Below are 23,521 nucleotides of genomic sequence, written 5' to 3' on the forward strand. Positions count from 1 at the left end.
TGCGTAATTCCACCGCGGAATTACGCACCGCGATTTCTCCCGTCCTCACCCGCAGCATGCTCTATTTTCTGCGGGTGAGGACGGGCTGTACGCACTGACGGCTTCCATTGCAGTCAATGGAAGCCGTCCATTCACGCTATCTCCCGCTGTAACCAGCGGGAGATAGCGTGAAAAAACGCTTTCCCGCCCACCGCCGAGCGTCATATGACGCCAAATGACGCGGTCCGGCCGCGTCACGTGACACGGCTGGTGACGCGAGAGCGGTGGGCGGTGACGAGCGGTGACGAGCGGTGACGCGGCGGTGGTGGGCGGGGAAGCGATTTCACGCTATCTCCCGCAGGTAAGTATAGGGGCTCTGGGGGGCGCCGTGACGGGCTTCACAGCGGAATATTACGCTGCGGAGCCCGTCACGCTCGTGGGAAGGAGGCCTTAGGGATGGCATAACTGATGGATAGCACAACTAAGACACAGTTAGTCAGTTACTGTATGCCAGCCACAAGTGTTAAAATTGGGAATATAGCTTTAGCAGTTTATGTTTTCAGGCTACTTGTAACTTTTTACAAAGCCATGGATAGCAATATAATATATTTAGAATAAAAACACCTGAATGAGGCACATCAGCTAAATAATGTAAGAAGACTGAAGACACCAAATCATCAATATGTAATGTAGTACATAACACCTCTAGAACAGGAGGCAGTGGTACTGCTGCATGCTGCCAGATGTCAATCTGCACAATAGAATATTCCCACCAAGAGGGGGCTTTGCTCCTCATTAGCACCGAGCATACATGCACGATAATCTTTCGAGGCAGTGAGATACCTGGTCCTGTATACGTTAAATCAAAAAGTAAATTGTAAGGAGCCATATTCCTGTAAATTGAACTATAAATCTTAACACATGCCAAATGTAAAACTATGGAATAACAGCAATAAGGGAGACAGAAAGAATAATGAGACATGACCTGATTAGTGCCCCATTTGTCATAAGGTGGTGAAAGTTGTTTTAAGATCTGGACAATAATTATATCAGTCTACATTCCAAGTCACAATCGGAATATACAACACATTTTATATACAAATTCCAGTGGAAACAGATAGGCATGATTAACCGAACTAAGACACCATGGAAATCTATACACTATATTCAGTATAAGTTAAGCAACCAAAAAAAAAGTGCAATTAAAACATAAAAAATTTCTCATGAGAAACTTTTTGCAGATGTGAGTGGTAAGCTTATTCATAATTGAATCAGTCACAGGCATGAGATCAGCCCAAAAGTCTGAATTAGAAGGGGATTACTTTGTCTCACAGAAGCACATATGCTATAAAGGCATATTCATATACAAGCTCTGTGTCAGATTGGCTGCCATAGGAACATATGGATGATTTAGGGAAATGCTCATAAGCAAATTATATTTGTGTTATTTCCACTCCGGTCATAAAATTGCAAACATCCTTTGCCTGCCATGAAATATGCAATGCAAAGCGGTTTCTGTCCCGGCTGCTGTATTTGCATCACAGTAATAAGAAGCTCACTGGCTACTGCACCAGTGGTACTTCTAAAATAAAAGCATTAAAATGGCTTCTACTTCATAATCTGTTAGTTTAGGGTGAGCTTTTGAGCCTCCAATTAAAATCTCAAAAATCATTAATATAGCAGCAACAGCCAGTGATTTTATTGAACAGATGACCCAGTGTGATTGAGCGCAGTTGATAGTGAACATCCACTTTATCCGATATCTTACTTATATGTGCTTGGGTTGAAGTATACACTATCTTAACAAAAGAAATTGGACACCTGTTCAAGAAACAAAAGTTGTATTATTTACATATGTTAATAATTAGTGGGGCTCCTTTGGCCACTGATAACCTCAAACCGACGTAAAACAGTGTTGGATGTGTGACAAGGTGCGATGTCTTGTTGGAAGCATTGCTGACCATTTCCAGAGTATTGCCACATTATTACTATCAAATTATTGTTTAGAACTTCAAGATAAACCTCTGTGTTCATGGCTCTTATCACTACAACTAATAGTATGAGACCATGCCACGTAAACCATCCCCACACCATAATGGAACCTCTGCCGTACTTAACTGTTGGCACAACATACTAAAGGGCAAAAGGCATTCCCCAGGCGTCCTCCACACCAAGGCATATCCAACTGATTTGCAGAAGGAGCAGCGTGATTCGTCACGCCATAGAACATTCTTCTATTGATCAACTGTGCAGTGACTTCGCTCCTTATAGAAAGGCCTGTATTCACAGAGGAGGCAGTACCAAAAGAAAGTCTCCAAATTATATAGTAAAGCCCTATCACAGAGGTGACTTTAAAAGAAAGATAAATTTATTAGGAATTTCTTTAAAAATAAAACGTATAAGGGCACAACAAATGACGAAAACGTTTAAAAATGTACTGTATGTCAGGACAAATATAACGCAGTTGCTCAAAAAAATAGAAGGTCCACCGGCGCAACTGTTGTGGTCCTAGGGCATTCTCGTGGAACCACAGGTCATAAAGCGTCGTGGCCTAGTATGAGAGCTTATTTGAATCCACTTTTGTCCTATCCTGGAAAAGTGGTATCAGGATGGACACAAAAATATATTATGGATCAAGCTCTAGAAAAAAGCATCAATTCTTCAACTATAGATTAATCCTCAGGCTAATTACAGTTATGTAATAGCTCTGAGATTAACAATGAATCTAATACATGCAACTGTGTTTGTTTTTTGAGTTATAGGATTTTCTTGTGCTTAACCTCAATGCTAAGTCTCTGACCTGTAACCGAGCACCCCCAAAATTTATACGGGACTCGACAGGTTCTCCAAATTCATGAGAGTCGGCAGGATATAAGCACTAATTTCGTGGGTCTTAAGTGCTCAATATGATGCAGAGACCCAAAAGCTCCAATCGTTTATACTCAATATTTGCTTGTTTTTGCTCGAGACCCAAAAACTCCAATCGTTTTTACAATATCTGCTCGTTTTTGCTCAACGCGTTTCCCCACTACATTGTGTGGATCATCAGGAGCATTAGAGAATAGGGGAAGTCCCAATCGACTCAAATGACAAAAAATTCAATGTCCTGGCAGTATATCAATAGGGAGGAGTTAACTGTTTCGGCAGGCTTTTGCGAAAAGAGCGTAGCATAGTCAAAATCTCTACTGATGGATCCTTACTGCTGTCAAAACCAAGAGCATACGGCTAGAGTGTCCCCCAAAGATAATGGTGGACTATTAAGCCGATGTCTTGGAGAGATTGCTTTAGACAGAGCCTAGGATACAGAGAGATCTTGAGATAAGTGGGGATAATCACCCCACCTAAAGTATACAGAACTGCTCGCCCATTCCCAAGCTGCTTCTTAGAATTTTCCCAAAGGGAACATGCGTATAAGGTTATTCCAAATCCAAGATCAGTGGATAGGACTTGGAGAAAATGCTCCAATATAACACTTATTAGCTACAAAAAGAGCTATGCTGTTTCTAAGATCCCTCTTTAGATAGTATCTGAAGTTTCCCACTCAGTCTACCCTTTTTCCCCCTTAAAGTGTCAAAAATGACAGAAGTAGGTAGAAGATACAAGATAAAATAAAAAAGGATTGGTGTCCATAGCCCAGATGGTAGGCTAGGGTATGAGCACTGTGTGGATAGTGCTTGCCTTATAAAGGCCAGAAGACCTCCCCATGAGGTGTAGTTTAACTCCCTCAATCAATAGGAATGAAGTACGCCCATTTGTGTATTAGGCCATGTGTAATGAACTTACTCAATTTATGTCAAAATCAGTTCAAATAGGGAGACTTTAATAGTGACTGCAATTGCAGTCCTATGTCTCTCAACAAAATTCCCCAATGTCATCCCGATTGTCCATTTGACATGTTACAGCGGGCCCGTATCCTCAGCCCAGCTGATGCGTGGGAGGAGTCCGACATGGCTCCTCACGTCACAGGATCATGTGGACGACTGAGGGCCAATCCTGGTTGCGGGGTGTGATGTATCGGAGCGTGCCTCCGTCCTGACGTCATAATGCTCCACCCTTTGCAATAGGCGTTCGCGCCCGCCCATAATGGCGGCCGTGGAACGTATCTCAGGTCCCGGATCATAATGTGAGCCGCATCACATGAGCCGCGTCACTCGCCGTCGTGACGTCATGACGCATGGCTTCGGGATTCTACGTCTGCTTGTAATCGAGGACAGCGTGCATGTCACGTAGGTTAAGCGGCTTGTTGTTATGGTAACGCCGTGCGTGGCTTCGGGATCCTATGCGCAATGTTAATCATAGAGCACATCGTGCATGAAGCGGTATGTAGCGTCGTCACGTCACCGCTACCGGTAATAATGGGATCATCATGAATATTATCTCTTGATTGTGACATATAGATTAGATCCAATGTCCAATATACTAGTATCAATGTATATAGGGATATGCTTAGATTAAATATGTCCACACCGTTGCTTCAATAAATCAGAACCACACATAATAGATGATAAAAGGGGGGGAGCGGGGGGGGGGGGTTGTATTTAGGGTTAGGGGAGGAGGTGGGGAGAGGGGGGGTTATCTTTATGTTAATTTTTGTATTGTCATTCAATTGTTTCATTTAAATCTTAAAGGGTTGTCATAATCAGATCTCTGTCCAGTTATGCGAATAAAGAAGACTACCCTCTGTAAATTCTGGATTTATGGCCTCCGTATACCACAATCCAAATAAAACATCAGGATCACAAGTGACGATCCATATCCAATGCCCTGCGACAATGATAGGTCATCTATACCTGTTCATCTCAGATTACAATCGTGATCTATACAATCAATAATTACCCGTAACATTGGGGCTATACTATTGGCAAAAGCATTATAATGTTATCAATTTATCTGATAATGAGGACTAACTGTTCAAAAATTAACATAAAGATAACCCCCCCCCTCTCCCCACCTCCTCCCATAACCCTAAATACAAACCCCCCCTCCCCCCCTTTTATCATCTATTATGTGTGGTTCTGATTTATTGAAGCAACGGTGTGGACATATTTAATCTAAGCATATCCCTATATACATTGATACTAGTATATTGGACATTGGATCTAATCTATATGTCACAATCAAGAGATAATATTCATGATGATCCCATTATTACCGGTAGCGGTGACGTGACGACGCTACATACCGCTTCATGCACGATGTGCTCTATGATTAACATTGCGCATAGGATCCCGAAGCCACGCACGGCGTTACCATAACAACAAGCTGCTTAACCTACGTGACATGCACGCTGTCCTCGATTACAAGCAGACGTAGAATCCCGAAGCCATGCGTCATGACGTCACGACGGTGAGTGACGCGGCTCATGTGATGCGGCTCACATTACGATCCGGGACCTGAGATGCGTTCCACGGCCGCCATTATGGGCGGGCGCGAACGCCTATTGCAAAGGGTGGAGCATTATGACGTCAGGACGGAGGCACGCTCCGATACATCACACCCCGCAACCAGGATTGGCCCTCAGTCGTCCACATGATCCTGTGACGTGAGGAGCCATGTCAGACTCCTCCCACGCATCAGCTGGGCTGAGGATACGGGCCCGCTGTAACATGTCAAATGGACAATCGGGATGACATTGGGGAATTTTGTTGAGAGACATAGGACTGCAATTGCAGTCACTATTAAAGTCTCCCTATTTGAACTGATTTTGACATAAATTGAGTAAGTTCATTACACATGGCCTAATACACAAATGGGCGTACTTCATTCCTATTGATTGAGGGAGTTAAACCACACCTCATAGGGAGATCTTCTGGCCTTTATAAGGCAAGCACTATCCACACAGTGCTCATTCCCTAGCCTACCATCTGGGCTACGGACACCAATCCTTTTTTATTTTATCTTGTATCTTCTACCTACTTCTGTCATTTTTGACACTTTAAGGGGGAAAAAGGGTAGACTGAGGTGGGAAACTTCAGATACTATCTAAAGAGGGATCTTAGAAACAGCATAGCTCTTTTTGTAGCTAATAAGTGTTATATTGGAGCATTTTCTCCAAGTCCTATCCACTGATCTTGGATTTGGAATAACCTTATACGCATGTTCCCTTTGGGAAAATTCTAAGAAGCAGCTTGGGAATGGGCGAGCAGTTCTGTATACTTTAGGTGGGGTGATTATTAGAGATGAGCGAACGTGTTCTTCCGAGCTTGATATTCGTGCGAATATTAGGGTGTTCGGGATGTACGTTATTCGTAACGAACACCATGCGGTGTTCTGGTTATTTTCACTTCCTTCCCTGAGACGTTAGCGCGCTTTTCTGGCCAATTGAAAGACAGGGAAGGCATTACAACTTCCCCCTGTGACGTTCAAGCCCTATACCACCCCCCTGCTGTGAGTGGCTGGGAAGATCAGGTGTCACCCGAACATAAAAGTCGGCCCCTCCCGCGGTTCGCCTCAGATGCGGTGTGAGTTAGATGAGGGACAGTGCTGTTTGTACCGGAGCTGCTGTAGGGAAAGAATTGGTAGTTAGTGTAGGCTTCAAGACCCCCCAAAGGTCCTTATTAGGGCCACTGATAGCTGTGTGTTGGCTGCTGTTAGCAGTGGCAATTTTTTTTTTTCTCAAAATCGGCTCTGCAGAGCGTTGCACCTGGCATTAGGGACAGAAGTGCTGCATAGGCAGGGAGAGTGTTAGGAGTGAGTGTAGCCTTCAAGAACCTCAACGGTCCTTTCTAGGGCCATATTTATCCGTGTGCAGTACTGTCCAGGCTGCTGTTAGCTGTGCTGCATTTTTTTTTGCTTCTCAAAATCGCCTCTGCAGACCATTGCACCCTCCATTGATACTGCAGGGAAAGAATTGTATAGGCAGGGCCACAACACAGTTATTATTCATTGAATATACGCAGTGCTGCCTTTTGGTGCCAAAAAACTGAAAACAAATCTATTTGTCCAGCCTCTGTCCGTCCTAAGGGCTGTGGACACGTGTGAGCTTCGTGAACAACATTGCTAAATCAGACGCACCCAGCTACGCTTTACTGCTGGCTTCGCCATTTGCTTTCCTTAATTGGGAAAAAAATACCTGCTCTCCCAAGAGTTATAATAACTCTGCTACCCTCACGTTCTGTGACACATAAGCAGGGACACAGCACAGTTATTAAACTTCTCATGTTCATTGAATATACGCAGTGCTGCCTTTTGGTGGAAAAAAACTGAAAACAAATCTATTTGTCCAGCCTCTGTCCGTCCTAAGGGCGGTGGACACGTGTGAGCTGCGTGAACAACATTGCTAAATCAGACGCACCCAGCTACGCTTTACTGCTGGCTTCGCCATTTGCTTTCCTTAATTGGGAAAAAAATACCTGCTCTCCAAGAGTTATAATAACTCTGCTACCCTCACGTTCTGTGACACATAAGCAGGGACACAGCACAGTTATTAAACTTCTCATGTTCATTGAATATACGCAGTGCTGCCTTTTGGTGGAAAAAAACTGAAAACAAATCTATTTGTCCAGCCTCTGTCCGTCCTAAGGGCGGTGGAGACGTGTGAGCTGCGTGAACAACATTGCTAAATCAGACGCACCCAGCTACGCTTTACTGCTGGCTTCGCCATTTGCTTTCCTTAATTGGGAAAAAAATACCTGCTCTCCAAGAGTTATAATAACTCTGCTACCCTCACGTTCTGTGACACATAAGCAGGGACACAGCACAGTTATTAAACTTCTCATGTTTATTGAATATACGCAGTGCTGCCTTTTGGTGGAAAAAAACTGAAAACAAATCTATTTGTCCAGCCTCTGTCCGTCCTAAGGGCTGTGGACACGTGTGAGCTGCGTGAACAACATTGCTAAATCAGACGCACCCAGCTACGCTTTACTGCTGGCTTCGCCATTTGCTTTCCTTAATTGGGAAAAAAATACCTGCTCTCCAAGAGTTATAATAACTCTGCTACCCTCACGTTCTGTGACACATAAGCAGGGACACAGCACAGTTATTAAACTTCTCATGTTCATTGAATATACGCAGTGCTGCCTTTTGGTGGAAAAAAACTGAAAACAAATCTATTTGTCCAGCCTCTGTCCGTCCTAAGGGCGGTGGAGACGTGTGAGCTGCGTGAACAACATTGCTAAATCAGACGCACCCAGCTACGCTTTACTGCTGGCTTCGCCATTTGCTTTCCTTAATTGGGAAAAAAATACCTGCTCTCCAAGAGTTATAATAACTCTGCTACCTTCACGTTCTGTGACACATTAGCAGGGACACAGCACAGTTATTAAACTTAGATAATTCATTCACTAGAGGCAGTGGGGCCTTTCGTTTTCCAAAAAGGGCAAAAATTATATTTGGCCTGCAGTCTTGCGCCAATTTATTTCCTGCCTGTGAAATCAAATCACTGGTAATACAGCATGCTGAGGGGTAGGGGTAGGCCTAGAGGACGTGGACGCGGCCGAGGACGCGGAGGGCCAAGTCAGGGTGTGGGCACAGCCCGAGCTCCTGATCCCGGTGTGTCGCAGCCGACTGCTGCGCGATTAGGAGAGAGGCACGTTTCTGGCGTCCCCACATTCATCGCCCAATTAATGGGTCCACGCGGGAGACGGTTATTAGAAAATGAGCAGTGTGAGCAGGTCCTGTCCTGGATGGCAGAAAGTGCTTCGAGCAACCTATCGTCTACTCGCAGTTCTGCGCCGTCCACTGCTGCCAATCCGAATCCTCTGTCTGCTGCTCCTCCTTCCTCCCAGCCTCCTCACTCCACTACAATAACACCTGCTCAGGAGCGGGAACACTCCCAGGAACTGTTCTCGGGCCCCTGCTTAGATTGGGCAGCAGCGGTTCCTCTCCCACCAGAGGAGTTTATCGTCACTGATGCCCAACCATTCGAAAGTTCCCGGGGTCCGGGGGAAGAGGCTGGGGACTTCCGCCAACTGTCTCAACAACTTTCTGTGGGTGAGGAGGACGATGACGATCAGACACAGTTGTCTTGCAGTGAGGTAGTAGTAAGGGCAGTAAGTCCGAGGGAGCAGCGCACAGAGGATTCGGAGGAAGAGCAGCAGGACGATGAGGTGACTGACCCCACCTGGTGTGCAACGCTTACTCAGGAGGACAGGTCTTCAGAGGGGGAGTCAAGGGCATCAGCAGGGCAGGTTGCAAGAGGCAGTGCGGTGGCCAGGGGTAGAGGCAGGGCCAGACCGAATAATCCACCAAGTGTTTCCCAAAGTGCCCCCTCGCGCCATGCCACCCTGCAGAGGCCGAGGTGCTCTAAGGTCTGGCAGTTTTTCACAGAGACGCCTGACGACCGACGAACAGTGGTGTGCAACCTTTGTCGCGCAAAGCTCAGCCGGGGAGCCAACACCAACAGCCTCACCACCACCACCATGCGCAGACATATGATGGCCAAGCACCCCGCAAGGTGGGACGAAGGCCGTTCAGCGCCTCCGGTTTGCACCCCTGCCTCTCCCCCTGTGCCCCAACCTGCCACTGAGATGCAACCCCCCTCTCAGGACACAGGCACTACCGTCTCCTGGCCTGCACCCACACCCTCACCTCCGCTGTCCTCGGCCCCATCCAGCAGTGTAGTTCAGCGCACCGTCCAGCCGTCGCTTGCGCAACTGTTGGAGCGCAAGCGCAAGTACGCCGCCACGCACCCGCACGCTCAAACGTTAACCGTCCGCATAGCAAAATTCATCAGCCTTGAGATGCTGCCGTATAGGGTTGTGGAAACGGAGTCCTTCAAAAGTATCATGGAGGCGGCGGCCCCGCGCTACTCAGTTCCCAGTCGCCACTACTTTTCCCGATGTGCCGTCCCAGCCCTGCACGACCACGTCTCCCGCAACATTGTACGCGCCCTCACCAACGCGGTTACTGCCACGGTCCACTTAACTACGGACACGTGGACAAGCACAGGCGGGCAGGGCCACTACATCTCCCTGACGGCACATTGGGTGAATTTAGTGGAGGCTGGGACAGAGTCAGAGCCTGGGACCGCTCACGTCCTACCCACCCCCAGAATTGCGGGCCCCAGCTCTGTGGTGGTATCTGCGGAGGTGTATGCTTCCTCCACTAAAGCACCCTCCTCCTCCTCCTCCTCCTCTGTCTCGCAATCAAGATGTGTTAGCAGCAGCATGTCGCCAGCAGTCGGTGTCGCGCGGTGTGGCAGCACAGCGGTGGGCAAGCGTCAGCAGGCCGTGCTGAAACTACTCAGCTTAGGCGATAAGAGGCACACGGCCCACAAACTGCTGCAGGGTCTGACACAGCAGACCGACCGCTGGCTTGCGCCGCTGAGCCTCCAACCGGGCATGGTCGTGTGTGACAACGGCCGTAACCTGGTGGCGGCTCTGCAGCTCGGCAGCCTCACGCACGTGCCATGCCTGGCTCACGTCTTTAATTTGGTGGTTCAGCGGTTTCTGAAAAGCTACCCACGCTTGTCAGACCTGCTCGTAAAGGCGCGCCGGCTCTGCGCACATTTCCGCAAGTCCCACACGGACGCTGCCACCCTGCGCACCCTGCAACATCACTTTAAGCTGCCAGTGCACCGACTGCTGTGCGACGTGCCCACACGGTGGAACTCTACGCTCCACATGTTGGCCAGGCTCTATGAACAACGTAGAGCTATAGTCGAATACCAACTCCAACATGGGCGGCGCAGTGGGAGTCAGCCTCCTCAATTCCTTTCAGAAGAGTGGGCCTGGTTGGCAGACATCTGCCATGTCCTTGGTAATTTTGAGGAGTCTACCCAGGTGGTGAGCGTCGATGCTACAATCATTAGCGTCACCATTCCTCTGCTATGCATCTTGAGAAATTCCCTGCAAACCATAAAGGCAGCTGCTTTGCGCTCGGAAACGGGGGCGGGGGAAGACAGTATGCCGCTGGATAGTCAGGGCACCCTCCTGTCTATTTCTCAGCGCGTACAGGAGGAGGAGGAGGAGCATGAGGAGGATGAGGAGGAGGGGGAAGAGACAGCTTGGGCCGCTGCTGACGGTACACCGGCTGATTGCCTGTCATCCTTTCAGCGTGTATGGCCTGAGGAGGAGGAGGAGGAGGAGGAGGAGGATCCTGAAAGTGATCTTCCTAGTGATGACAGCCATGTGTTGCGTACAGGTACCCTGGCACACATGGCTGACTTCATGTTAGGATGCCTTTCTCGTGACCCTCGCGTTGCACGCATTCTGGCCACGACGGATTACTGGGTGTACACACTGCTCGATCCACGGTATAAGGAGAACCTGCCCACTCTGATTCCCGAAGAGGAAAGGGGTTCGAGAGTGTTGCTATACCACAGGACCCTTGCGGACAAGCTGATGGTAAAATTCCCAGCCGACAGCGCTAGTGGCAGAAGGCGCAGTACCGAGGGCAAGGTAGCAGGGGATGTGCGTAGATCGAGCAGCATGTACATCCCAGGCAGTGCAACAGTCTTTAAGGGCCTGGCCAGCTTTATGGCTCCCCACCAAGACTGTGTCACCGCTCCCCAGTCACGGCTGAGTCGGCGGGAGCACTGTAAAAGGATGGTGAGGGAGTACGTAGCGGATCGCACGACCATCCTTGGTGACGCCTCTGCCCCCTACAACTACTGGGTGTCGAAGCTGGACACGTGGCCTGAACTAGCGCTGTATGCCCTGGAGGTGCTTGCTTGTCCTGCGGCTAGCGTCTTGTCGGAGAGGGTGTTTAGTGCGGCTGGGGGAATCATCACAGATAAGCGTAGCCGCTTGTCAACCGACAGTGCCGACAGGCTAACACTCATTAAGATGAACAAAGGCTGGATTTCCCCAGACTTCTGTTCTCCACCAGCGGACAGCAGCGATACGTAAGCAATACGTAGGCTGCACCCGCGGATGGAAGCTACGTTCTCTCTCACCATCCAAAACGGGGACATTTCTGTTTCATCAATCTGTGTCTAATATTCCTCCTCCTCCTCCTCCTGCTCCTCCTCCTGAAACCTCACGTAATCACGCTGAACGGCAATTTTTCTTAGGGCCACAAGGCTCACTCAAATAATTTTTCAGAACAATTTTTATAAGTTTCAATGCGCTTAAAAGCGTTGGAACTTTAACTTGAACCAATTTTTCGTTACACTGGGCTGCCTCCAGGCCTAGTTACCACTTAAGCCACATTAACCAAAGCGATTCACCTGCCATCTTGGTTGGGCATGGCCAATTTTTACTGAGGTACATTAGTACTGTTGGTACACCAATTTTTTGGGGCCCTCACCTACAGTGTAATCATAGTAATTTCTATGTTCTTCGCCTGCACTCATGGTACAGAAAGGTGTGTGGGGTTGGCCTACAGTTTAGCTACATAAATGTAACTTGTGCCTTGGCTATACTAAGGCTACTGAAATGGAACGAAGACTGCGCTCCCGCTATACTGCTGCTTCAGAATTGTTAATGGGGCCTGTCCTGAGTGCTACTATTGCTTACATGGAACGAAGACTGCGCTCCCGCTATACTGCTGCTTCAGAATTGTTAATGGGGCCTGTCCTGAGTGCTACTATTGCTTACATGGAACGAAGACTGCGCTCCCGCTATACTGCTGCTTCAGAATTGTTAATGGGGCCTGTCCTGAGTGCTACTATTGCTTACATGGAACGAAGACTGCGCTCCCGCTATACTGCTGCTTCAGAATTGTTAATGGGGCCTGTCCTGAGTGCTACTATTGCTGACATGGAACGGACACGTGGAGAGGACACGTAGTGCCTCAAAAACATCCCCCTCCTCCTCCAACAGGGAAAACATTGTTGGCAAATGCCTTTGCATTGGTTCGTCTGGTGGCAGTCCAAGAATTTCACCTTTACCGACACAACAAGAGAGCCCCCACACCATCCCCCCGCCACGGCCCACTTAATCCTGGCCACATTCCGAAAACCAACAAAATACAACCGTGCTACTAGGTCCGCAGTCACCACCACATTACCACCAACGCGGTTACTGTTAAGGTGCATATAACCACGGACACGTGGAGAGGACACGTAGTGCCTCAAAAACATCCCCCTCCAACAGGGAAAACATTGTTGGCAAATGCCTTTGCATTGGTTCGTCTGGTGGCAGTCCAAGAATTTCACCTTTACCGACACAACAAGAGAGCCCCCACACCATCCCCCCGCCACGGCCCACTTAATCCTGGCCACATTCCGAAAACCAACAAAATACAACCGTGCTACTAGGTCCGCAGTCACCACCACATTACCACCAACGCGGTTACTGTTAAGGTGCATATAACCACGGACACGTGGAGAGGACACGTAGTGCCTCAAAAACATCCCCCTCCAACAGGGAAAACATTGTTGGCAAATGCCTTTGCATTGGTTCGTCTGGTGGCAGTCCAAGAATTTCACCTTTACCGACACAACAAGAGAGCCCCCACACCATCCCCCCCGCCACGGCCCACTTAATCCTGGCCACATTCCGAAAACCAACAAAATACAACCGTGCTACTAGGTCCGCAGTCACCACCACATTACCACCAACGCGGTTACTGTTAAGGTGCATATAACCACGGACACGTGGAGAGGACACGTAGTGCCTCAAAAACATCCCCCTCCAACAGGGAAAACATTGTTGGCAAATGCCTTTGCATTGGTTCGTCTGGTGGCAGTCCAAGAATTTCACCTTTACCGACACAACAAGAGAGCCCCCACACCATCCCCCCGCCACGGCCCACTTAATCCTGGCCACATTCCGAAAACCAACAAAATACAACCGTACTACTAGGTCCGCAGTCACCACCACATTACCACCAACGCGGTTACTGTTAAGGTGCATATAACCACGGACACGTGGAGAGGACACGTAGTGCCTCAAAAACATCCCCCTCCAACAGGGAAAACATTGTTGGCAAATGCCTTTGCATTGGTTCGTCTGGTGGCAGTCCAAGAATTTCACCTTTACCGACACAACAAGAGAGCCCCCACACCATCCCCCCGCCACGGCCCACTTAATCCTGGCCACATTCCGAAAACCAACAAAATACAACCGTGCTACTAGGTCCGCAGTCACCACCACATTACCACCAACGCAGTTACTGTTAAGGTGCATATAACCACGGACACGTGGAGAGGACACGTAGTGCCTCAAAAACATCCCCCTCCAACAGGGAAAACATTGTTGGCAAATGCCTTTGCATTGGTTCGTCTGGTGGCAGTCCAAGAATTTCACCTTTACCGACACAACAAGAGAGCCCCCACACCATCCCCCCGCCACGGCCCACTTAATCCTGGCCACATTCCGAAAACCAACAAAATACAACCGTGCTACTAGGTCCGCAGTCACCACCACATTACCACCAACGCGGTTACTGTTAAGGTGCATATAACCACGGACACGTGGAGAGGACACGTAGTGCCTCAAAAACATCCCCCTCCAACAGGGAAAACATTGTTGGCAAATGCCTTTGCATTGGTTCGTCTGGTGGCAGTCCAAGAATTTCACCTTTACCGACACAACAAGAGAGCCCCCACACCATCCCCCCGCCACGGCCCACTTAATCCTGGCCACATTCCGAAAACCAACAAAATACAACCGTGCTACTAGGTCCGCAGTCACCACCACATTACCACCAACGCGGTTACTGTTAAGGTGCATATAACCAGTCTGACTGGGGCATGCAGACACCTTGACAGAATGAATAGTGTGTGGCACAAAGCTTCCCCATTGCTATGCCCACGTGTGCAGCTCCTGATGGCGGTGGCACAGGATTCTATTTCTCATTGCTTCTGTACAGCATTGTGGGCTATCGCCCCGCCCCTATTAAAGAGGGTCGCTGCCTAGCCGTGCCAACCCTCTGCAGTGTGTGCCTGCGGTTTCTCCTCATGGCAGACGCACTTCTAAATAGACATGAGTGTGGCGTGGCATGAGGGCAGCTGAAGGCTGCGCAGGGACACTTTGGTGTGCGCTGTGGGGGGGAGGGGGGGCGGTTGGGCAGCATGTAACCCAGGAGAAGTGGCAGCGGAGTGTCATCCAGGCAGTGATTGTGCTTTGTTGTAGCTAGTGTGGTGCTTAGCAAAGGTATGCCATGCTAATGAGGGCTTTTCAGACGTAAAAGTTGTTGGGAGGGGGGGGGGGCACTCTTGCCGGTATTGTGGCTTAATAGTGGGACCTGTGAACTTGAGATGCAGCCCAACATGTAGCCCCTCGCCTGCCCTATCCGTTTCTGTGTCATTCCCATCACTTTGTTGAATTGCCCAGATTTTCACACATGAAAACCTTAGCGAGCATCGGCGAAATACAAAAATGCTCTGGTCGCCCATTGACTTCAATGGGGTTCGTTGTTCGAAACGAACCCTCGAGCATCGCGGGAAGTTCGTTCCGAATAACGAACACCCGAACATTTTGGTGTTCGCTCATCTCTAGTGATTATCCCCACTTATCTCAAGATCTCCCTGTATCCTAGGCTCTGTCTAAAGCAATCTCTCCAAGACATCGGCTTAATAGTCCACCATTATCTTTGGGGGACACTCTAGCCGTATGCTCTTGGTTTTGACAGCAGTAAGGATCCATCAGTAGAGATTTTGACTATGCTACGCTCTTTTCGCAAAAGCCTGCCGAAACAGTTAACTCCTCCTTATTGATATACTGCCAGGACATAAAATTTTTTGTCATTTGAGTCGATTGGGACTTCCCCTATTCTCTAATGCTCCTGATGATCCACACAATGTAGTGGGGAAACGCGTTGAGCAAAAACATGCAGATATTGTAAAAACGATTGGAGTTTTTGGGTCTCGAGCAAAAACAAGCAAATATTGAGTATAAACGATTGGAGCTTTTGGATCTCTGCATCATATTGAGCACTTAAGACCCACGAAATTAGTGCTTATATCCTGCCGACTCTCATGAATTTGGAGAACCTGTCGAGTCCCGTATAAATTTTGGGGGTGCTCGGTTACAGGTCAGAGACTTAGCATTGAGGTTAAGCACAAGAAAATCCTATAACTCAAAAAACAAACACAGTTGCATGTATTAGATTCATTGTTAAAGGAGATGTCTCGAGGAAGCAGTTAATTTTTTTTTTTGCCCAGTCCCCCCCATTAAACACACATTACTAAGCCCCCCTGTAAATGACATTTCTAGCTGGTTCGTACTTACCGTTCCAGCGTTTCAGCAAGTTATAAAAGTTTCCTCAAGATGGCCGCCGGCTCTTTCCCAGTCGCTCGCTGCAGCCCGACGTGCGCGCTCCCGAGACGCCGCCAGCTGTGTCTCCATGGCAACCGGACGCATCGCAGCCGCCGACCAGACGCCCCGCAGCCGCCGACCAGACAGCAGGTAACCGGCGCTAGCCCCCGGCTCCCCAGCGCTAGCTCCCCCCGGCGCAGCGACAGCCCCCCCCATCGCAGCGACAGCCCCCCCGGCCTAGCGCTAGCTCCCCCGGCCTAGCGACAGCCCCCCCGGCCTAGCGACAGCTCCCCCGGCGCAGCGACAGCCCCCCCGGCGCAGCGACAGCCCCCCCGGCGCAGCGACAGCCCCCCCGGCCTAGCGCTAGCTCCCCCGGCGCAGCGACAGCCCCCCCGGCCTAGCGCTAGCTCCCCCGGCGCAGCGACAGCCCCCCCGGCCTAGCGACAGCTCCCCCGGCGCAGCGACAGCCCCCCCGGCGCAGCGACAGCCCCCCCGGCCTAGCGCTAGCTCCCCCGGCGCAGCGACAGCCCCCCCGGCCTAGCGCTAGCTCCCCCGGCGCAGCGACAGCCCCCCCGGCCTAGCGCTAGCTCCCCCGGCGCAGCGACAGCCCCCCCGGCCTAGCGACAGCCCCCCCCATCGCAGCGACAGCCCCCCCGGCCTAGCGCTAGCTCCCCCGGCGCAGCGGCAGCCCCCCCCCCCCGGCGCAGCCCGGCGCAGCGGCAGCCCCCCCCGACCCATCACTTACCTGGGAGGCTTCTCGGGGCTGCTGGGCTGGGCTGGGCTGGGCTGGTCTTCTCCGCTGGGCAGCTCCAGTTTCTGCACCTTCCTCTAACAGAGGATGGTGCAGAATGGCCGCTTCAGCGCGCTCCCGAGCAGTGACAGCTCGTCTGCGCATGCGCAGAAGAGCTGTAGCGGGGAGCACACTGAAGCGGCTCGTGCTGAATGGAGAAGACCGGACTGCGCAAGCGCGTCTAAAAAAGCAAGCTGCCGGCGAATTTAGACGGAACCATGGAGACGAGGACGCTAGCAACGGAGCAGGTAAGTGGAATAACTTCTGTATGGCTCATATTTAATGCACAATGTACATTACAAAGTGCATTAATATGGCCATACGGAAGTGTATAACCCCACTTGGTTTTGCGAGACCACCCCTTTAATCTCGGAGCTATTACATAACTGTAATTAGCCTGAGGATTAATCTATAGTTGAAGAATTGATGCTTTTTTCTAGAGCTTGATCCATAATATATTTTTGTGTCCATCCTGATACCACTTTTCCAGGATAGGACAAAAGTGGATTCAAATAAGCTCTCATACCAGGCCACGATGCTTTATGACCTGTGGTTCCACGAGAATGCCCTAGGACCACAACAGTTGCACCGGTGGACCTTCTATTTTTTTGAGCAACTGCGTTATATTTGTCCTGACATACAGTACATTTTTAAACGTTTTTGTCATTTGTTGTGCCCTTATACGTTTTATTTTTAAAGAAATTCCTAATAAATTTATCTTTCTTTTAAAGTCACCTCTGTGATAGGGCTTATAGAAAGGCCGATGCATTATGCTTCTTGATGGATGGCTTGTGTGCAGTCGCATTACTCGTATATCCAATAGTGTGCCATTCACGTTGAAGATCCTTGGACGTTTCAGCCATAGTTTTCATCTTATATAGCATGTTTTAGAACACATTAAATGCTAATAAATCGTGATCCGTTTTAGTGATAGAAGTGTCCACATACTTTTGGCAGGATAGTATATGAATATGCAAATACTGTTGGAGATAAAGCTCTATTCATATTAGCAACTCCACTCTTATTGGACCCAGAATTATTGTGCTTATGACATCCGCTGTGTAGCGGCAATGAACCGAGTGACTCATAATGGGTGTTTTATTTTTTTTCCAAGAAATAGTAGTGCAATTGACTAAAAGAAACCTGTCAAAATATACCCTAATGCTGGGTGAAAGCACAGCCCTCTACTTACGGATTACTTTCACTATTTTTACTTTGATGCCTTCAAAATTAATCCTTGAATAACGTATTAAGGGAGACTGAAAAACAAATAAACTTGGTCATAATTGAAGGTCTTCACTAGTGATGAGCGATTTGTGGAATAATCGGTTCGTGTTGGTATCAGGCTGATTTCATGAAAATCATTGTGAATCAGGATGGTCAATTCCGACTCCCATGAAAAGCTAATGGGAGTAAAACTTGGTTCACCGATTTGCCCTCCATAAGGTCCCTAATGTAGCTAAAGCCTCCCACACTGCATAGGAATACAGCCACACATCTGGAGAACACTGTGCTAAAAAAAAATTGTTAAAAACAGTGTACAGTGGTTTAGAGGTCAATCATAGCATAGAGATGTCACTGAAAACCAAAGGAGGCCCATATAGGATATCCTAGCTCACAAATTGTGCTAAAGACAACAGCAGGTGTGCTGCTTGTTTTAAAAGTAATATAAATTTTACAAGAACAAATTCTACCAGGTGAACAGAACAGCCAAGCACGGGCCTTCTGCAAGGAAAAGCTGTAGAGCTACAAACATTTCTTCTGCTTTAAAAAATGTTCATTTTGGAAGAAAGAGAGAAAGCATGGCGGAAGCAGAAGGAGAGCAGCAGTTCCACCTCCACCAGCAACAGCACCTTGAGGGCACAGTGTGCTCCTCATGGAATCATGAGAGCTGTAGCGCTGTATTTCCATTTTGTCATATTTTTCATTTGGGTAGAAGTAGTAGTAGGAAACATGGTGGAAGCAGGAGAAGAGCACCACCACCATCAGCAGTAACCGTACCTTGAGGGCACAGCGTAGTCTTTGATGTGAATCTATGCTCAGTCATAGTTGAGTAAAAATTGCTAGCCTGCTAACTTATTAGTGGAATCTGTCGTGGGGGTGCAGAAGTCAGGTGAAATCTATACCTGGTTAATTTCTATAAATGTCAGGTGAACACCCTTTCTGACAGCACACTGACAATGGGGCAAGCAAGCACCTCTAAAGCATGTTGTGCAAGCTCTGGCAACTCATCCAGCTTAGACACCCATGTCTGAGTACATCTAGCTGGGAGCTGATGTAGTGGCCCGAAACACCTTTTCTGGGCACCTTCATAATTGTCATATCTTGTGTGGATGCACTGTGCAAAATGTCTTGTCTCGTTTTCTGTATTGCACAGCTGCAGCAGATGAAGGGTTAATGTCTACATGAGACTGGGAGATGAATCAAATAATGTCCCGTCATGTGGTATGCTAGAGACTATAAGGGCTAATGCCCACGGGCAGATTTCTGCGGATTTCAACGTAACCCGGCCGTCACGCTATACCTCCACTGTAGCACAGCGGAAGTATAGCATGAGTAAGCTTCCCTGCCCACCGCAGGCGGGTCATGCGCTGTACTGCGCATGCGCGCTGGCATGTCGTGCGGGACTTCGCACACTGGATCCGGGAGGTAAGTATGGGGTCTTCGGGGAGCGCCATGATGAACTCCGCTGCGGAATACCGCTGGTAGAGTGTCACGGCTGTGGGAATGAGGCCTTAGTATGAATGTCTGAGAGCAGGAAGTGGTGGTTGGTGTTGTTGTTCCATCCTTATGGGTTCCTAAGAGAGAGTGCCAGTCACATGGGGGTACCTTCAAGAAAGGTTTCCTGAAGTTCCCAATGCCAGGAGCCATTAAAGTGTAAGGAGAAAAAGGGCGAGAGGAGTAGAGGAAACTCAAGACCACCGTGCAGAGGTACTTTTATAAGTGAGTGTCTGCGGAGAGTTTGCCGTTCCCCTTCCAGGAGCAGTACCATACAGATAATGAAGACTGTAGAGCCGATATGATCCTGAGTATACTCTTAGAGAAAGTCGCCCCTTCCAGGAGCTGTACCATACAGATAACAAGGACTGTAGGATTGGCATCATCCTGAGTTCTCTCTGACCTCCCTTCTTCTGTCTTGCCTGCATTCTTAAGCTGTAAATTTTTTAATTTTTACAAGTAAAGTTTTGCCATGCTCTGACCGTTCCCAGACTGAAGTACTCAACCACTAAATTGTGCGTGGACTCTATTATCGTTGAGGTTCATTCCGTTGAGTAAAGGAACAGTGGAGCCACGTGACAATTTAAAGTTCTACGGCATGTATATTGGCCATCCCTCTCCTAGGGGTGTCCAGAAGAGGCCCAGCGATACTCTGGCCAAGCCTGCATGTGTCCCTCTGGGGAGGAGTCTGGTAAGTGCCACAGTGACAAGTGACAGCTTTACGCTTCCAGCTCCCCAGCGTGTGCCTCGTGTCCCGAGTTACCTTTCGGGATGCTGCAGCCACCTTAGATCTGGCATCACAAACAGGATCAAATCCTCTGTGCTGCATCAATTTGTCTGTGTTACCGCAGAGGTACTCAAGAAAAGGAGAATAGTAGAAATTGTAGCAAGGTTTAGCACAATGTAAGTCTCTGAGGCAAGTTTTCCTGCCAAATACACTCAAAATGGAGCCCACCAGCCATCTCTCCTCACTCTCTCAGAAGTTCCCATCAAAGTTTTGCCGCCAGAGAACTCGCTCCAAAAAATGCTGTGCTTACAGTATGGAAGGACTACCCCTACTCAAACTACCTGGCGCCAATCTCAAGCCCGTCCCTAGGGGTGGAGCCTTTCAACTTTAAGCAACCTCTGGACTGGTCAGGACAGAATACTTTCTGTGGGGTTGCAGTCGAGATGCTTCCCCTCGCTACACCCACTGACAAGCCTATCCAGGGCGTGGCCGCTGGCTATCCACCACTGCAGCTATGGTTCTTTTGGAGTGATGACGAGGACATCCCCCAGTCAGACACTTTGCTGGAACCCACTGTCAACCCTTCGCCTGGAGGTCCCAAAGGAGAGACTCTTCCTTTAAAGAAATGACTTCTCCAGCTTGGACCCCTGCAGCCTGCCAGGCCCAGGAGGGCTATTTCAAGGGTTGTCCTGCCTGATGTCCCCATGCCAGAGCCGCACCAATTTCCGATACCACAGATGCTGTCATATCAAGAAAAAGGGGTTATCACCCCGTGGATCATCATCCCCAAAGCAAATAGGCTGGCAAAGACAGCTATTCTTTGAAGGTTACTCCCTTCATCACGGACTTTGAGGACCCTGGGGTGAGGGTGCTTTTTAATGCCAGGGAGCACCTCCTTCATTTGTTGGGGAAGTTGCACCCTCCTCTCATAAGGCCGCTGACACAGGTGGAACACTGTCCCGTGGATGTTGCCACACTTACACTGAGTGTGACTCAATGCATCCAGGATTCAGACAGTCCCCGTTTATCGCCTCCTTGGGGATCCATTCCTGGGGCAGTCCGCTTACACCAATGGGCTTGTCCATGGAGTCAAAAGACGACGGAGAGATTACTGTGAGCAGTGTTCGGCAGGTCAAGAACGTCTTTTAGTTCTAAACAGTACTGATGAAGGACTCTTAACGTAAAAGACATTTGTTTTTCCCTAGTTAAGCTGAAAAGTTTCTTATTTCCTATTGCATAGTTTATACAGTGTTCTTTATTTTTTTTTTACTTTGAAAAGTTACTGTTGTTTATGTAATGTGTTTAAGAAATGTGCAGGAGGAAGTAATTTAAGAATGCTCATCGCTCTTAAAGTAAAAGTGTTTAATTTAAATGTTCCCGTCTGAATGAACCTGTATGAATGGTATGCATGACTATTTGTATGACTGGAGGTTTCTGTTCCACATGTCGCGTGCCAGTCCACCGTCCTAGTTTGTACCAGTAGGCGGGGCATCCCTTTCACCTTCTCTTTAGTCCGGGGCAGAGGGTATTGACTTAAGCTACCACCTGTTCCGGAGTCTAGTACTTTTTTCAGAGAGAGTGATGGTCATTCCACTAGTCTCCTTTCTTTCCTGCCAGTCGCCCCTCTCTATTTTGAAGTTTAGCACCAGTGTTGTATTTGCTTTTTGTCAGAGGAAGTGATATTCATTCCACTTGCCCCATTCCTTTTGTCTTTGGGTAAAGAGTCATGTAATTGCCCCTAGCTATACTAGTACATCCTGAATTCTGTTCAGCCTAGTAGAATCTTCTCCTGGTTAGGCCAAACCAGTTTCATACATGATGTCATAAACAAAGGCTATACTCAGAAAGTGAAATTCATAAGGTAGTCGCAGAACACCAAGAATGGGTTAATATCATAAGTAACGGGGGGTAGTAGCTGTGTTTACAGGTTTCACCTTGCACACTCCATGACTGAGCAGAGGTCCTAAAAGTAAAATGGGAGTAACACACTAAGATATCCCTTCTCTGGATCATACACTATTTTAAAGGTGCTGGGGTTAGCGTATTTTAGGTAGGGGGGAATCGTAGTTGCCCAAAACACGTATTCCTGGCCCCTCCATAATTGTCATACATGTCATGTCTTTTGTGTGGATGCACTGTGCAAAATGTCTTATTTCTTGTTGAGTGTATTGCACATCTGCAGCAGATGAAGGGTTAATGTTTGCATGAGACTGGGAGATGTTTGCAAATGTATCAATTTATGTCATGTGTTATGTTACAGACTATAAATAGGAGTGTCTGAGAGCAGGAAGTGGTGATTGGTGGTGTTGTTCCATCCTTCTGGGTTCCTTAGAGAGAGTGCCAGCCACATGGGGGTACCTTCAACCCTCATGTGGTGAAGAATTGAAGAGGAAGAAAGGTTTCCTGAAGTTACAGATGCCAGGTGCCATTAAAGTGTAAGGAGAAAGAGAGAGCGAGAAGCGTAGAGCAAAGTCAAGACCACTGTGCAGAGGTACTTTTATAAGTGAGTGTCTGCGGAGAGTTTGCCGTTCCCCTTCCAGGAGTGGCACCATACAGATAACAAGGAATATAGGACTGGCATCCTCTTGAGTTCCCTGACCTTACTTCTTCTGTCTTGCCTGCATTGATGTGTTCTTAAGCTGTAAAGTTTAAAATTTTTACAAATAAAGTTTTGCCAGGTCGCGATCATTCCCAGGGACTGAGGTATTTAACCTTTTCCAATCCAATTTTGGATTCAGGGTTTTGTAAAAGGCCGTCTGCTGGTTAAAGCCAGTGGTGTGTGCACCAGAGGTTCCGACAGCGGAGTGGCTGGCAATAGACGGTAAGAATACCCTGTCGGATGTCTTCTGACATTGGAGCTATACAAGCTTCAATCTGAATGTAGGAAGACGTCAGACAGTGGATTGAAAAGGGTTAACCACTAAATTGTGTGTGGACTCTATTATTGTCGAGGTTCATTCTGGTGAGTAAAGGAACAGTGGAGTCACGTATTAATCTAAAGTTCTACGGCATGTATATTGGCCATCCCTCTCCTAGGGGTGTCCAGAAGAGGCCCAGTGATACTCTGGCCAAGCCTGCATGTGTCCCTCTGGGGAGGAGTCTGGTAAGTGCCACAGTGACAGCTTTACGCTTCCAGCTCCTCAGTGTGTGCCCCGTCTCCCGAGTTACCTTTTGGGATGCTGCAGCCACCTTAGTTCTGGCGTCACAAACAGGATCAAA

The sequence above is a fragment of the Eleutherodactylus coqui genome, chromosome 5 (assembly GCF_035609145.1).
Source record: "Eleutherodactylus coqui strain aEleCoq1 chromosome 5, aEleCoq1.hap1, whole genome shotgun sequence".
NCBI lineage: Eukaryota > Metazoa > Chordata > Amphibia > Anura > Eleutherodactylidae > Eleutherodactylus > Eleutherodactylus coqui.